We start from the raw sequence: 16,447 nt of genomic DNA, 5'->3' as shown, positions 1-16,447 counted from the left end.
CACAAAAGTGCGACCTACATGTCACCTAAATTAGTATTATTGCTAACCGATAATAATAAATTCACTGGATTAATATTATATTTGGGTTTGGCACAGATTTTCATAAATTAGAGATAAAATGCACATTGAATACAAATTTAACTAAAGAAGAATCCCTTTCTAGATCCGACCCGATTGAAGATCGGATCGGGTCCGAGTCGGGTTCGGATCCGAATCAGGTCGATTTCTTTTGTGCTTTTAGGAAATAATTTTGGGGCAAATCTAATTTGGCCATATCATAACTATGAGGTGCTGGGTGACCCATGACTTAAAAGATTTGCAATTGACCTCCAGTGAGAACAGATGGCCCGCGACGAATCCGTCTACAACCCAAATTTCATATCACATTATTTATTTTATCTATATGAATGATTGGACGAAACTTGGTGTCTCCCAGCTTCCATCTCAGGAGGGCAAAACACATCCCAGCTCTTCCCGGATCGTAGCCGCATCAAATCATCCATGTCCTCCTCCTTCCCAGCAACCAAAGAAGGAAGTTCACACCCTTCCAAATCCTCCACGCCCACCGCGTGCCAGCCACCGTGCCAGCAGCGCCCAAATCCCAGCATCCGTAATCATCTCCCACAGATCAAGCTCCCGAGTCCGCCTCCTTTGAAGCCGGTGATGCATCCCACGCTTCAATCCTTCCGCATCCAAGCAATCCCGCTGCCAGCGCCCTGCATCGCGTCTCCCTCTTGGCCCAAAGAAGGAAGTTCACAACCCGTCCGGCTCCTCCAAGTGATCCTGCATCCGTCCGAAATCCCCACCTTCCGCTTCCGTGCCAGCACCGCATTTCAGCCGTCCGTGCCAGTTCTTCCGAATCCCATCTCATCCCGTGATCTTAGCAACGCCTTCCGCATCAGGCGTCCGACCAATTCATCCCCGCCTCGCAGCCGTCCATCTCACAGCATCCCGCACCGCATCCAACTCCATCCGCGCGTGGCAAAGATCTCCCCCAGCGTGGCAGATCTCCAACACGTCTTCAACGCGTTTCCAAGACTCCTATAAGAAGGGGGTTGAGGCCAAGAACCGGGGGGGGGGGGGGGGAAGGAGAAGGAGAGCTCGGCTGGGGAGTGGTGGGAGCCGGCTGGTCCAAAGGAAGAAGAAGGGAGCTCGGCTTGTTCAAGGCAGAACAGGGGAGAGAAGAGAGAATGTTGTGCTCTGTTGAATTGTGTTTTCTTTTTCTTTCTTTTAGTTTTAGTTTTTTTGTTTTATTTGTTTTAGTTTTATTTAATTAAGAGTAATGTGCTGTTTGTAGTTGGAATTTTAATTGAGAGCATGTTGTTTTGGTTCTTTTTTTTAGTTTTATTTTAATAAAGAGTTTTATTTATACTAAAGTTTTTAATTTCTATTGTTTTTTTTTTTAAAATTTTCGTTCTTCAAATTCTGTAATTTTTCTTCTTTGTTATGCAATACAATTAAATCTTCCTTCATGCAATCGATGTTCTAGTCTTCAATATTCCTAGCCCTGTTTTCATCCATTTTAGTTCAGAGCTTTCTTTTTTATTAAATATATATATGCTTTTTTTTAAATCTAAGTATATGTCCTCTAGTTGATTTCAATAAAAAATAATTCTCTGGTGGACCAGAAAATCAGTCAATATTTCCGACATAATAATTTTTTTTTTCCATCATTCAAAAGTCGATTTTGAATCCGAGTGAATGTTCTAATTTTTAAGCAACTCCAATCGCCTCCCTGTGGATCGACCTCTTACAACCACTATTCTTCGAGTAGAACAGGTAAGAGTAAATTAAATTTAACTTTTGTTCGTCGGTTCTAACAACGATCTGTCTAGCATATTTTTAGTTGGGCAGGAAAGGACGAACAAAATTTTGGCGCCGTTGCCGGGGAGGCAAATCGAGAAGCAAGAACGATCACGAAGATCAAATCAAATTTTGGATGCCCGGAGTGAACGCACTCCGGTAGTAAGTTTTTATTTTTATTATTTTGATTATTTTTAGTTAATAATTTCGTAGTTATTAAATTCTGAAATTTGAAATTCGAAAAAAAAATTCAAAAAAAAATAAAATATAAAAAATATTTCAAAATTCAAAAATTCAAAAATTTAAATTCAAAATTTGAATTCTGAAATTCGAAATTTGAAATTTAAATTTAAATTTAAAAAAAATATATTAAAAAAAAATTCAAAAAAAAAATTAAAAAAAAAATCTATATTATTTTTGCTAGTAATTGATAAGGCGCAATCCCCCCGAGGTGATCATACCTCTATTGGGACTCCTCACGGAGTAATCTCCAGAGCTTATTCAACGGGCATTCGGAGATTGACTGACGCATAAGAATTGTGTTTAGTTTATATTCAAGTTATTGCTATATATAAAAAATAATAATAAAAAAAATAATAAATAAAAATAAAAAATTATATAAAAACATGAAAAAAAAAATTGCTTGCTCATTTAATCAGTACAACCTAATGACATTGCATAAACTTTAAAAAAATATTGATTATTTGCTGCATTTAGTATTAAGCATTTGCATAAAGTAATTAAGGGCAAAACCCATTAAAAAGATAAGGTCGGGAAGTCATTACCTATCCTTAGCCCAAAAATCACCACCTTGCATACTTATCCTAAGCCAAATTAAATTAAAATCCAATTAGACGTTGGCCTTAGGGTTTTCGAGCTCAATTAGGCTCTTGGAAAGAAGCGGCTGAAAGCCACTCCAGTGAGGATTTAGTAATTGGTGATGTCTAGGAAAATTTTACAATAGTGAGAACTGTTACGGGTATTGTGGTATCGGTGTATCCCTTCTGGCACCACTGCACACCCCGGGACTTTCCTGGTCACTGGTTACTGGATCACTTAACTGGTAAGCTCAAGCTTAATCTGAAAGGGAGATTAGGAGCTGTCTAATCTAGAGAGAATTTCAGGAACTTTTTTTAACCTGAGAAGTCTCTATGCAACTAGATATAAGAAGCTACTAAACCTCACTTAGCTCTAAAATTAATAGGGTCAAATTATTGTGTGGTGTTGATTGTGGTCATCTTGGTCTAGCCCTTCTTCTTATCTTTTAGGATTTCGTTTAAAAAAAAAAAAAAAAATTGAGTCTAATTAAGTTGTGGAAAATGTATGCATGGTAGAAGGTCATTAAGGGATAAGTTAACCCCATTTGATCCTGAGATTGACAGAACTTTTCATCATAACCTGCGAACTGTAAACCAACCGTCGATCTCTACAATGGGTGAACATATTAGAACCCTGAATGAATTATTCGCTCCGGCATCTGCTAGTCCACCTACATGTATAGTATTGCCAATAAATAATGCAGCCCAATTTGAAATTCGGGCTGCAACAATAAACATGTTACCCAAGTTTCATGGGTTCGAGAGTGAACAACCCTATATTCATCTAAACAAGTTTTTGACAATCTGTCAAACATTTAGAAATCAAAACTTAGATGAAGAGGGTATTAAATTAAGATTGTTTCCCATGACTTTAGAAGATCGTGCTGCTGCATGGCTGTATTCCCTTGCTTCAAATTCCATCACATCATGGGAACAGTTGTCTAGGAAGTTCATGGCTAAGTTCTATCCCATGGTAAAAACTGAAAAAATTAAGGATGCCATCAGAACTTTTAGAGGAAAATCTGAGGAGGAATTTTCCCAACTTTGGGAAAGATTCCATGATCTGTTAGTCAAGTGCCCGCACCATGGGCTTGACAAGGCTGATCTTGTACATTTCTTTTATAAAGGACTAACTCCGGCACATAGAAACATGATTGAGTCCATGCACAAGGGTAGGTTCATGAACCAAACCCCGGATCAAGCCTATGAATTTCTTGTTGACTTAGCCGAGAATGCCCAAAATTGGAGTAGCCATGGTGAGGAAGTAAATAGAGATGAGTTCGGGTCTAGAAAACCAGGTAATTATGAAATGAAAACAGACCCAGAACTCAAAAATGTTATGTCCAACCTAGTGAATGGGATGAACAATTTAAGTAAAAAGTTTGATGCTTTTACTGTTTCCACTAGTTCGAGTTCATACAAAGAGTCAAATCCCATCATGAAAGTGGAACACGAGTCATATAGTTTGTGTGTCTTGTGTAACAGTCCGGAGCATCTAGTGGAGTGCTGCCCTAATCTGCCCATCATAAAGGCCGAGCAAGCAAATGCTCTAAATTCATATAGTACCTTTAAGAAGCCCACTCCCAACTCGTTCAGCCCAGTTTACCACCCTGATAATAGGTTCCACCCAAATTTCTCATACAAGCAAAATGAACCTATTCAGCATCAAAGTGGTCCACCAGGTTTTCAAAACAACTTCCCCAGGATAGGTCCACCACAAATGAACCAACCTTTGGTTCCATCTGTACCGCCTTATAATGCCCCTATCCCACAGCAACCTTCACAATTAGAAACCATGATGGCTAATATGATGAAACAACAATAAGATTTTATCAAACAACAACAACAGACCAATACAGCCCAAGCCCAGACTAACCAATTCCATGCGCAAGCAATTGCAAAACTTGAGGTTAGTCTGAGCCAAATAGCTAACTCTCTAGGGGATAGGAAGAAAGATGAACTACCTAGTCAACCAGTGCCTAACCCTAGTAGACAACAAAATCAAGGTCAGATAGGTCAATATCAAATCAATTCTAATGGAAATCCGACCTATGAAGTCCAGGCAATTACGACTTTAAGGTCTGGCAAGCAAGTGGACAATAAAGTCCAACTTCCTGAAAATGAAAAAGAAAATAAATCTGAATCCGATAAGAACCCTATTCAGAAGAGGGGTCAAGAACAGGACAAACCGGAAAAAAGGGAAGAACCTATAGAAACATACAAACCCAAGGTTCCCTTTCCCAGTAGACTTCAGGACTCCAAGAAACAATCTAACTTTGATGAAATCATGGAAGTCTTTAAAACTGTTCAAATAAATATACCTTTTCTCGATGCTATAAGACAAATTCCCTCCTATACAAAATTTTTGAAAGACCTCACCACGGTCAAAAGAAAAACAAGTATTCCTAGGCAAGCTGTTATGGCTGCACAAGCCTCATCTCTCATTCAACAACAGATTGCCCCGAAATTCAAAGACCCTGGTTGCCCAACTATTGAAATAAAAATAGGAGAGACGATCATCCAAAGAGCTCTATTAGATTTAGGAGCCAGTGTAAACCTACTTCCCTACTATGTGTACCAAAAATTAGGTTTGGGGGAATTAAAGCCTACAAATATTACCCTTTTCTTAGCAGATAGGACAGTAAAGTACCCTAAGGGGATTGTAGAGGATGTAATAGTAAAAGTAAATGAGTTTTACTATCCTGTGGACTTCGTTATCCTTGAGACTGAACCTGCAATACATCCAGACAGTCACACACCTATAATTTTAGGTAGACCTTTCTTAGCCACAGCAAATGCTGTGATCAACTGTCGAAATGGGATGCTGAAGTTATCTTTTGGCAACATGAAAGTCGAGCTTAATATCTTCAACATAAGTAAACAACCACCAGATGACAAAGAAATCAATGAAGTTGACATGATTGAAAGTCTGGTTCAGGAGACTTTCTTACAAACTTATAATAAGGACCCTTTAGAAGCTTACCTTGCCCATTCCGAGGAAGGGGTCAAGCATGCGCCTCTTAGTTCTGTTCCCCTTAGGAGCATAGATCGTCATCAGCCGACTGTTCTTCATCAGACTCTTCCAAAACCATTCTTAGATAATGGTTGAAAAAAAAAAGGAGATTTACATTTTTTCTGGCTGAAGACATAAAACTTAGCGCTCTTTGGGAGGCAACCCAACATGTAAATATTTTTGGAAAAAAAAAATTTCAATAAATTACTAACATGCAGGTTTGGAGGATTTTGTCCCAATTTTTAATTTACCCACCCATATCAGGTAACCTCTCCTCTGTCCTCTTACTGCTTTAAATTTTTTTTTAACATTGAGGACAATGTTAGATTTAGGTTTGGGGGTATTTTTACGCATTTTATAAAGAGAAAAAAAAAATTTTTAGTTAAAATTTTTGAAAAAAAAAAATATATACAACACACAAGGTATATAAAATCTAAGAGCCCAATGACTAGTTGGAAGTAGTGCAAAGTGAGTTCTTTTTATTAAGTTCCTTTTAGTGAGTTGTAAGCTAATTAGTGCTTTGAATTTCACAACACATCTGGCCTGCATTTTCTAAGGTATAGGTTCGACATTGTGTTGAGAATATGGTAGCAACCTCGAATCCTGATGAACCATCTTTTTCTGATCCAAAAAAAAAAAAAAAAAATGGTGGATTTAGTCAGGTACATCGAAAAGGGCTACCTATTGTCAAAGGTCAGCGGGCTTGTGATGAGGAACCTGAGCATAGCTAATTGCTCGCTACATGGAGGAATCATCACAGGAGTAAAAGTGCACAATATATACACTATCATTTCTCTTTAATGAAAAAAAAACAAAAACAAAAACAAAAAAAAAACAAAAAAAAAAACAAAAAAAAAATGATAAAAAAAAAATGTATATTGGCCTTAAGAAAGACAATAGTGTGAAAGCCGTCGTTGTAAAAATTCGAGTAAACTGGAATATTACAGATAAAGCCCATGAGGTATTAAAGTAAACATCCACAACTCTCGAAATCCTGCAGAAAAGATGATTTTGAATCAGCAAATAGGTCTTGTCCGACCAATTCTTGGAAACTACTAATATTAGCGATATTTTGGAGATCCGAAACCTTAGCTGGTGCATGGTCCAAACTTCACTGAGCACTCAAGTATAAATAAGTTTTACAACTCCCTAACGGAAAACTTAATGACTTCAACTTAAATTGCATACTAACCTAGAATTTGGGCTACTTAGTAATTAAAACCTTGTGTGCTTTTGAAATTCTTATCAGTTATGTACTTGAAATTAAACTTTCATAAAATAAATTTTATTATGGGATTGAAGTTTGTGGGTAACTTCACTGCAAACCCTCACGAGACAACACTCGTCCACTAGGATAACCTAGGGGTTTAAAGGCTTGTTGCACGTGCTAAGTGCAATCGTAATGCTCTACGAAAATGAGTATTTATCTTACTATTTTTAAATAATAAATTACACTTTTGCACTCTCATTTTATCATTTTCACACTAAATTGCTAGAGACTAGCAATAAGCTAGTTGGGGGGTGTGATGAGAGCACAAAAGTGCGACCTACATGTCACCTAAATTAGTATTATTGCTAACCGATAATAATAAATTCACTGGATTAATATTATATTTGGGTTTGGCACAGATTTTCATAAATTAGAGATAAAATGCACATTGAATACAAATTTAACTAAAGAAGAATCCCTTTCTAGATCCGACCCGATTGAAGATCGGATCGGGTCCGAGTCGGGTTCGGATCCGAATCAGGTCGATTTCTTTTGTGCTTTTAGGAAATAATTTTGGGGCAAATCTAATTTGGCCATATCATAACTATGAGGTGCTGGGTGACCCATGACTTAAAAGATTTGCAATTGACCTCCAGTGAGAACAGATGGCCCGCGACGAATCCGTCTACAACCCAAATTTCATATCACATTATTTATTTTATCTATATGAATGATTGGACGAAACTTGGTGTCTCCCAGCTTCCATCTCAGGAGGGCAAAACACATCCCAGCTCTTCCCGGATCATAGCCGCATCAAATCATCCATGTCCTCCTCCTTCCCAGCAACCAAAGAAGGAAGTTCACACCCTTCCAAATCCTCCACGCCCACCGCGTGCCAGCCACCGTGCCAGCAGCGCCCAAATCCCAGCATCCGTAATCATCTCCCACAGATCAAGCTCCCGAGTCCGCCTCCTTTGAAGCCGGTGATGCATCCCACGCTTCAATCCTTCCGCATCCAAGCAATCCCGCTGCCAGCGCCCTGCATCGCGTCTCCCTCTTGGCCCAAAGAAGGAAGTTCACAACCCGTCCGGCTCCTCCAAGTGATCCTGCATCCGTCCGAAATCCCCACCTTCCGCTTCCGTGCCAGCACCGCATTTCAGCCGTCCGTGCCAGTTCTTCCGAATCCCATCTCATCCCGTGATCTTAGCAACGCCTTCCGCATCAGGCGTCCGACCAATTCATCCCCGCCTCGCAGCCGTCCATCTCACAGCATCCCGCACCGCATCCAACTCCATCCGCGCGTGGCAAAGATCTCCCCCAGCGAGGCAGATCTCCAACACGTCTTCAACGTGTTTCCAAGACTCCTATAAGAAGGGGGTTGAGGCCAAGAACCGGGGGGGGGAGGAGAAGGAGAGCTCGGCTGGGGAGTGGTGGGAGCCGGCTGGTCCAAAGGAAGAAGAAGGGAGCTCGGCTTGTTCAAGGCAGAACAGGGGAGAGAAGAGAGAATGTTGTGCTCTGTTTTCAACTTCATTGAAAACAGGGCATTGTGTTTTCTTTTTCTTTCTTTTAGTTTTAGTTTTTTTGTTTTATTTGTTTTAGTTTTATTTAATTAAGAGTAATGTGCTGTTTGTAGTTGGAATTTTAATTGAGAGCATGTTGTTTTGGTTCTTTTTTTTTAGTTTTATTTTAATAAAAAGTTTTATTTATACTAAAGTTTTTAATTTCTGTTGTTTTTTTTTTTAATTTTCGTTCTTCAAATTCTGTAATTTTTCTTCTTTGTTATGCAATACAATTAAATCTTCCTTCATGCAATCGATGTTCTAGTCTTCAATATTCCTAGCCCTATTTTCATCCATTTTAGTTCAGAGCTTTCTTTTTTATTAAATATATATATGCTTTTTTTTAAATCTAAGTATATGTCCTCTAGTTGATTTCAATAAAAAATAATTCTCTGGTGGACCAGAAAATCAGTCAATATTTCCGACATAATATTTTTTTTTTCCATCATTCAAAAGTCGATTTTGAATCCGAGTGAATGTTCTAATTTTTAAGCAACTCCAATCGCCTCCCTGTGGATCGACCTCTTACAACCACTATTCTTCGAGTAGAACAGGTAAGAGTAAATTAAATTTAACTTTTGTTCGTCGGTTCTAACAACGATCTGTCTAGCATATTTTTAGTTGGGCAGGAAAGGACGAACAGAGTCGACTTGAGAGAAATGCAGAAAAATAGATCTCTGAAATTTTGAGAACGAGCCGTCTCCAAAATGCCGAGTCATCTCCAGATCTTGGCGAGTCGACTCCAGGGTTGGCCCGAGTCGACTCCAAGTTGGAACGTCACTTTAATTCAAATCCTGAACAGTAGGCGAGTCGTCTCCAGTAAAGCATGAGTCGACTTCAGCAACAGCCGAGTCGACTCCAGATCGAGCGAGTCGACTCCAACCCCAACGGATACATTGTCAGAAGGTGCAGATTGTGCAGAACGGCCATAAATCAGTGTTTAATGGCTATTTTTTAAAAGAAACTATTTAAATAGCTAGAGTAAACAGTAGTAGACAACCAGAGAGTTACTCCATCTGTGCATTAAGTGTTTTCCAACTACCAAGAGTCCATTGAGAGAAAAGACAAGCAAAAGAAGCAAGAAACGCATTCAATACATTCCAAGAAGTCTTTCCTTCGCATTCAACTCTCTTCTTCTGACATCAGATCTTCAGTGCACTCAAAGAGGAGACTCAGAGTTCAAGAAGCCCTTTCTTCCTCTTCCGAAATCTGTTTGAGGGCTTCTAACTTTACTCTATTCATATTGATTCATATTTGCTTGTTAAGAAGCTTTCCTTGTATCTTTTCCCAAACTGTTTTCTTACTTGATTCAATCAGGGGGATTGAATCAAGAGTTGTAAGGTTTGTTGGTGAGCCGAAGTTAAAACCAACAGTGTAAGGGTTTGATTGTGATCCCAGAAAAACAATCGAGTGGTTCTAGTCGGTGAGCCTGTGAAAACCGACTGAGTTCATTGTGATCTCGCGAAAACAATAAGTTGGGTTGCGAACTTATAAAACAACCGACTGTAATCCAAGGAATTATAGTGAACTTCCAAGTGAAGCTTGGGAAGTGGACGTAGGAGCAAGGGTTAGCTCCGAACCACTATAAAATTTCTTTGTGTTTGTATTGGCTATTTGTCTCTTCCAGTCTCCTCATCAAGAAGCTTAATTAACTTGCTTGCATTAGATTTAATTATTTACTAATCAAGTTTTTAATTGGTCGAGAATTAATCCAAACCCAATTTATCCCCCCTCTTGGGTTGTCTCTTTGGGCAACAAGTGGTATCAGAGCCGGAGCTCTTATATTAAAAGAGTAAAAGATCAAAATGAGGATCTTCTCTTAGTGAGGGGCAATCCACCAATAGGCCTCCATTCTTCAATGGAACTAACTACACCTATTGGAAGGCTAGAATGAGGATATTTATCCAAGCCCAAGACTATGATGTTTGGAGCATCATAGTTAATGGACCATATATTCCTTCTATCTATGTAGATAACATTACTATACCCAAACTTGAAAAATATTGGGATGATAGTGATAGAAGGAAGGCACAACTAAATGCCAAAGCAATGAATATACTTTTTTGTGCCTTAGACCATAATGAATTCAATAGAATCTCTACTTACAATTCTGCAAAAGAGATATGGGATAGACTTGAAGTATAAACTGTTTAAAATGGAATCTAATGAAACCATCACTTGCATGTTTACTAGATTTACTGATATTGTCAATGGCTTAAAAAGCCTTGGCAAAAGTTATACTAACAGTGACCTTGTCAGAAAAATTCTTCGATCTTTACCAAGGTCATGGAAAGCCAAGATAACGATGATCCAAGAAGTTAAAGACTTGAACAAGCTGCCACTCGAGGAGCTCCTTGGATCCTTGAAGACACATGAGCTCACAATGAAGCAACACAGTGAAGAAGAGTCCTCCCACAAGAAAAAGGTAATTACCCTTAAGTCCACTTCTTCTAACAAGGATCCCTCTTGCAGTAGCAGCAGTGAAGAAGAAGACAATGAGAGAGATGAAGATGAGGCTCTTCTCGTGCGAAAGTTCAGAAGATTCATCAACCGGAAGAAGTCCTTTTATCAGAAGAGAGGTTCCTCAAGTTCCTACAACAAGGATAAAGGTAAGAAAAGGGAAAGTGAGGGAATTAGATGCTATGAATGTAAGAAGCCGGGACATTTCAGAATCGACTGTCCCTTGCTGAAGAAGGGCAGCAAATACAAGAAGAAGAATGCTCTTGTCTCCACTTTGACAGACTCCGATCAATCATCATCATCATCGGATGAGGAACAAGAGGAAAAAGCAAATTTTTGTTTTATGGCGAACGAAAATGAGGTAATATCTGAAACACATTTAGATTTTACCTTTGATGAATTGTATGATGCGTTTAATGAACTAATGGATGAATATAAGACAATAAACTTTAAAAATAAAGAATTGAAACTAACTAATCAATCTTACACTCATAAGTACGATAAATTAATTAAGGACAAGAATTTTATCATCAAAGAAAACTTAGAACTTAAAACAAGCAAACAATTGCTAACTCAAAAAACTAATGCTTTAATTAAAGATAACGAAAGACTAACTAAGAAAGTTTCAGAACTTAAAAACAGTAACCGAACTCTAAAAGATAACTTTACAAAAGATCTAAATTTACTAAAAACAGAAAAACTGAACTTAACAAAAGAACTTGAAAAATATAAACCTATAGTTGAGAAGTTTACCTTTAGTTCTGAAAAACTAGAAATAATTCTTAATAGTCAAAGAGCTGTATTTAATAAAGCCGATTTAGGGTATAAGCCTAACAACAAGCAAAAATTTCTTAAAAACTTTTTTGTAAAAGCCGGAGAAAGTAAAACCAAAAATGTAACTAGTTTTTGTTGTGGTAAAGTAGGACATATAGCAAATGTATGTAACCACAAAAAAACTGAAGTTAAAAAAAAGATTAAAAAGATTTGGGATCCAAAAGGAACCAACATTACTAACCTTGAATGACCCAAGAAAACTTGGGTACCTAAAATTGTATGATTTCTTTGTGTAGGAGTGTCTTGCAGACAAGATCAACAAACACTGTTGGTACTTGGATAGTGGCTGCTCAAGACATATGACGGGTGACAAGTGATAAGTGCTTAACAATTTATAATTTAGTTATCTTTTCATAGTACTTATCAATGTTCTTAAACTGATAAATACATATTTTACCATGAAATTGAATGAACATTGAAATAAATTTAAAATATGGTAAGAGATAAATAATTCTTTTCTTAAAACAGACTCTGAACTTGTCTCTCTTCTGGTTGTGATCTTTCATTAAAACATATAAGGAGGAGATTGTGTTGACCCGATTTAGTAACCTGATGGAGTTGTAATCAATATGATTAAATAGGTTTTGGTCCTGATTAGATTATTATTCTTGTATGAGGAAAAAGGTTTGATTAACCCTTTTTATTAAGTCACGGTCCTGCTTTTAGTCTTATCAAGACCGGTCTGAAGCAGTTTAGCAAGAATTAAATGACATTGGGCTCGAGAACAAGTTCAAGCAAATCAACGATCATGACCCACCTCAAACCCAAAGTCAATTTCCAACCAATTTCTTACCTGCCTTCATATAAAATTTATAATTTTAAAACAAATATATATATATAAATAAATAATATCCATAGTAATTTCGAGAAGAATTACTGGATTCACTGTTCATATGAATAGTGTCCCGTGAAAACACTGTTCATATGAACAGTGTTACAAAAAAAAAAGAAGAGAAATATACTAAAAAACCCCACTGTTCATCTTCTTCCCCCACTCCTCGCAGTGTATCACGGCCGAGATTCTCGAGATGGCGTCGCCTGAGAGATCTTCCACGAAATCTTCCACGCGGCGCAGCTACCTCCCGCTCCTCCGCCTCTTCATCCGCCTGCATCCCCGCCTCCGCACTGCCGTTCCGAGCGTCCGAGACAAGCTCCGCATCCTCCCAGCATATCATGCCATGGATCCGGCCACCTTCTTCTTCCGCTCCTCCCAGCATCGCGTCCTAGCTGCTCTCGGAGTCAGCCATTCTTCTGCCCGTGACACCTCCGACCCAGCAATCACCCAGCATCCAAGCATCTGCGTCGTCTCCCCTTCCGGATTGATCCCTAGCACCAAGCCGTGATCGGCTCCCAACAGCCGATAACCCAGCTCGGCATCAATCTCCAGCTCTATCCCCGTCTTCTCCGAGATCCAGACATTCCGCATCAGCCTCCCATCAATCCCGCGGCCATCTCGTCTTCTTCCATCCGCCACCCGTCGATCCAGCGGCCAGCTCCATTTCCGGCCATCTACAGTCAATCCGGCGCTCCACGGGCCACGTATGCCTCCCAAGATCCAGCCATTTCCACGGATTGACGCCCTTCATCCTCTATAAAAGGAGGAGGGTGGCCATCGGCTGAAGGGGAGCTCGGTTGAGGAAAAACAGGGGAGACCCCCTGTTTCAGTGAAAAGAAGAAGAAAGTCGAGAGGGAACCAGAGAAAAGAAAAAAAAAAAAAAGAAAGGAGGGGGGGGGGAAGAGAATATTTTGTGATATTTTGGAAAGAATGGGAGGGGAAGACCTTCACTTGAAGATGGGAGGTCGTCCGGAAGACATGCGCGGCTAACCATCTAGTCTAGGGCTGGATGAAGCCCTAGCAATGTATCAGGGCATTGTAGTTCTCATTTTTTTTATCATTTTGGAGCTTATTTAAATTCTTATCTTCAATGAAATATTTCTTTTATGATATTTAAATCTTGAGCATGCCATTTTCTATTCATGTTTGCTAAAGTAGTCTAAGATGATCCATGCCTAGGAAGAAGAGATGTACTACATCCTAGGTTAGGATAATTAGGTAGATACTTCTCGCTATACCTAAGATGGATTTTCTTAAAATTCTTTATGCTTTTATTTTAAAAGGCTTGTAGCCAATATTGCATGCCTCTCCAAAAGATAAAAAAAAAATAAAAAACACATACCCTGATACAATGCTATGTGGTGGACTCCAAACCCTAGATCCATTTAATCTAAAAAATTCTAATTCGTACTTATAGTTTAATTTAGTTAATTCAAGTTAGCAAATTCTTCTTCTTGATTTATTTTTAAAAGAAAAATAACTCATTCTTCAATCCCTGTGGACCGACACCCATAATCACTATCCTACAGGATACGTGCTATTGCGTGGTTTATTTTTGAAATTGAAAGAACCGATCAATTTTTGGCGCCGTTGCTGGGGATTGCTAGCATAGTTATTTTTTCTATCATTAAAAAAAATTAATTAATTAAAAAAAATTTCAATATATGTATATCTAAAATAAAATAAAAAATTATTTTCTATTATTGTTACTTTTCTTATCTCCTTTTTCTCTTCTACTATTTTTTTTAATTTTTTTTTGGTCTTATTTGATCAGGAATTGAAGAAAAAATCTGGGATGATCAAAAGGAGAATAGCTGGAAAAGGAATGCTATAAAGGTTTGCCTAAAAAAATTTAAATTGCTGCAGAAATTTTCTTTGGTAACCTCTAAACCTTTCTTATTTAAATTAATTATTAGCTTGAAATTTTGTGATGATTGTTTGATTTTAATTTCAGCAAAAGTGTGAATGCATGCTTGATACACATATACAAATTAATCCGCACATAGTAAGGGCAATCACCCCAACAAGATAAGAGCCGGATTTCATCACCGGACTCTTGCTCAACTTAGGTGAACTCAATCTCATATAGTGTCACTTTAATTAAAATTAATTAGACGTTGGCTCCTAGGGACATTCGAGCTCAATAGGACGACGATCACCGAAAGTTGCACCAATTTCGTTCTGTGGCTTAGTTGATGTCTAGGCAAGCTTTGTCCCTATAAGGGAGACAGTTCATCTGTTCGAGGCAAGTGGGTTTTAAGTGGGACCTTTGCGAACGCATCGTGACCCCTCCACTTACCTGGGAGCTTACCTGGTCAACTCGGTTCATTAGACCGGATTGGAGGCTTAGGTGCCCTCTTCAAACCAGTTTGGAGATGTCTAATGATTTTAGGACAAATACAAGGATTGATGTGTTTATCTTTTATTGCATGCTTGACTGATCAAGTACTAGTGTATGCAAGGGAGTCGTTCTAGAGTACGTGACCTATTACCTTTTGACCCTGAAATAGAGCGGACCCTTAGGAATATTCGAGCTGAGATCAGAACATTAGAATCATCCCCACCTCCTGAGATGGCTGAAGAACAACCCAAACTCCTGAGGGAGTACTTTACTCCCACCATTTACACTTCCCCATCTTGCATTCGATTACCTGAGGTAGCAACGGTACAATATAAAATAAAGTCTAGTGTGATCCAAATGCTCCCATCTTTTTATGGGCTCACCAATGAAGACCCATATAAACACCTAGATGAATTCCTTGAGATTTGCACCACTATCAAGATTCAGAACTTCACTGATGATGCTCTGAAACTTAGATTATTTCCCTTCTCCCTTAAAGATAGAGCCAAACAATGGCTGAATTCTTTAGAAGCTAACTCGATTCGTTCTTGGGATCAAATGCAACAAGAATTCCTTAAAAAATACTTTCCCATAGGAAGAACGAACCAGTTTAGACGTGCCATTACAAGCTTCTCCCAAACCGAGGGAGAAGAATTTCATGAAACTTGGGAGAGATTTCAGGACCTAATCCTTAAATGCCCACATCATCAAATACCTAAGTGGCAGCTAGTGCAATGTTTCTATGACGGATTGACTGAACGAAACTGTCAGATGATCGATGCTGCATGCGGAGGAACTTTCATGCTTCAAAATGAGCATGAAGCATGAAGCATGACAATTATTTGAAAATCTTAATGAAAACTCCCTCCACCATGCTTCATGTTCTCGTCAAGCATCCCCGAATTCTCAAAGAAAAGGGACCATTTGTGAAATAAGTCATTCTATGGACCTGTCTAGCAAGGTAGATGCATTGTCCCATAAGATTGACCAACTGATGATAGGGGGACATATCATTCGCTCTTCCCAAGCACAAGTGTGTGCTATTTGTTTTAGCCCATCGCACCCTATTCATGAGTGCCCCTCAGCACCCCAATTTTCCGAACTCGTGCAAGAACACATCAATGCTGCCCAAACACAGCCCAGACCGGGTAATGACCCATTTTCCAATACATATAACCCGGGATGGCGGAATCATCCAAATTTTTCTTGGAGGCAGCAAGCTTCGAATACTGCCCAACCCTACTCTCAAAATTTTCAAAACCCTCAGAATTTTCATCTCTACCGTCCCTCAACTCAATTTCAACATCCTCCTCCTCCAACCCAAAGAAATACAACATTTGAGGAGAAGGTGTTGACTGCCCTTCAAGGTTTGGAGGCAAACACACAACTATTGCATTCTCACATGCAATCAATTGCTAAGCTAGAATCCCAAATGGGTCAACTAGCCAATGCATTAAACAAACGAGAGGAAGGTAAGCTTCCAAGTCAACCAATGAGTAATCCAAGGGGACAATACATGGCTCAAGAAACTCAACTAAATCATGAGCAAGCCAATGCTTTGATTGCCCTTAGGA

The 16,447-nt window shown here is 38.8% G+C and overlaps 1 non-coding gene across 1 annotated transcript; it reads right to left on the bottom strand.

The window, feature by feature from the left end:
• Window positions 1-15,480: 15,480 nt before the first annotated feature.
• On the bottom strand, window positions 15,481-15,586 carry LOC120106391 (small nucleolar RNA R71). The gene has a single exon (XR_005508553.3). It is a non-coding gene; the product is annotated as a small nucleolar RNA R71 (small nucleolar RNA).
• Between the last annotated feature and the right edge of the window lie 861 nt (window positions 15,587-16,447).

Source organism: Phoenix dactylifera, chromosome 13 (genome assembly GCF_051530095.1).
Source record: "Phoenix dactylifera cultivar Ajwa chromosome 13, Ajwa_hap1_PhDact_Kaust_v1.1, whole genome shotgun sequence".
Lineage (NCBI taxonomy): Eukaryota > Viridiplantae > Streptophyta > Magnoliopsida > Arecales > Arecaceae > Phoenix > Phoenix dactylifera.
This window is presented reverse-complemented; position numbering and strand designations above follow the sequence as displayed.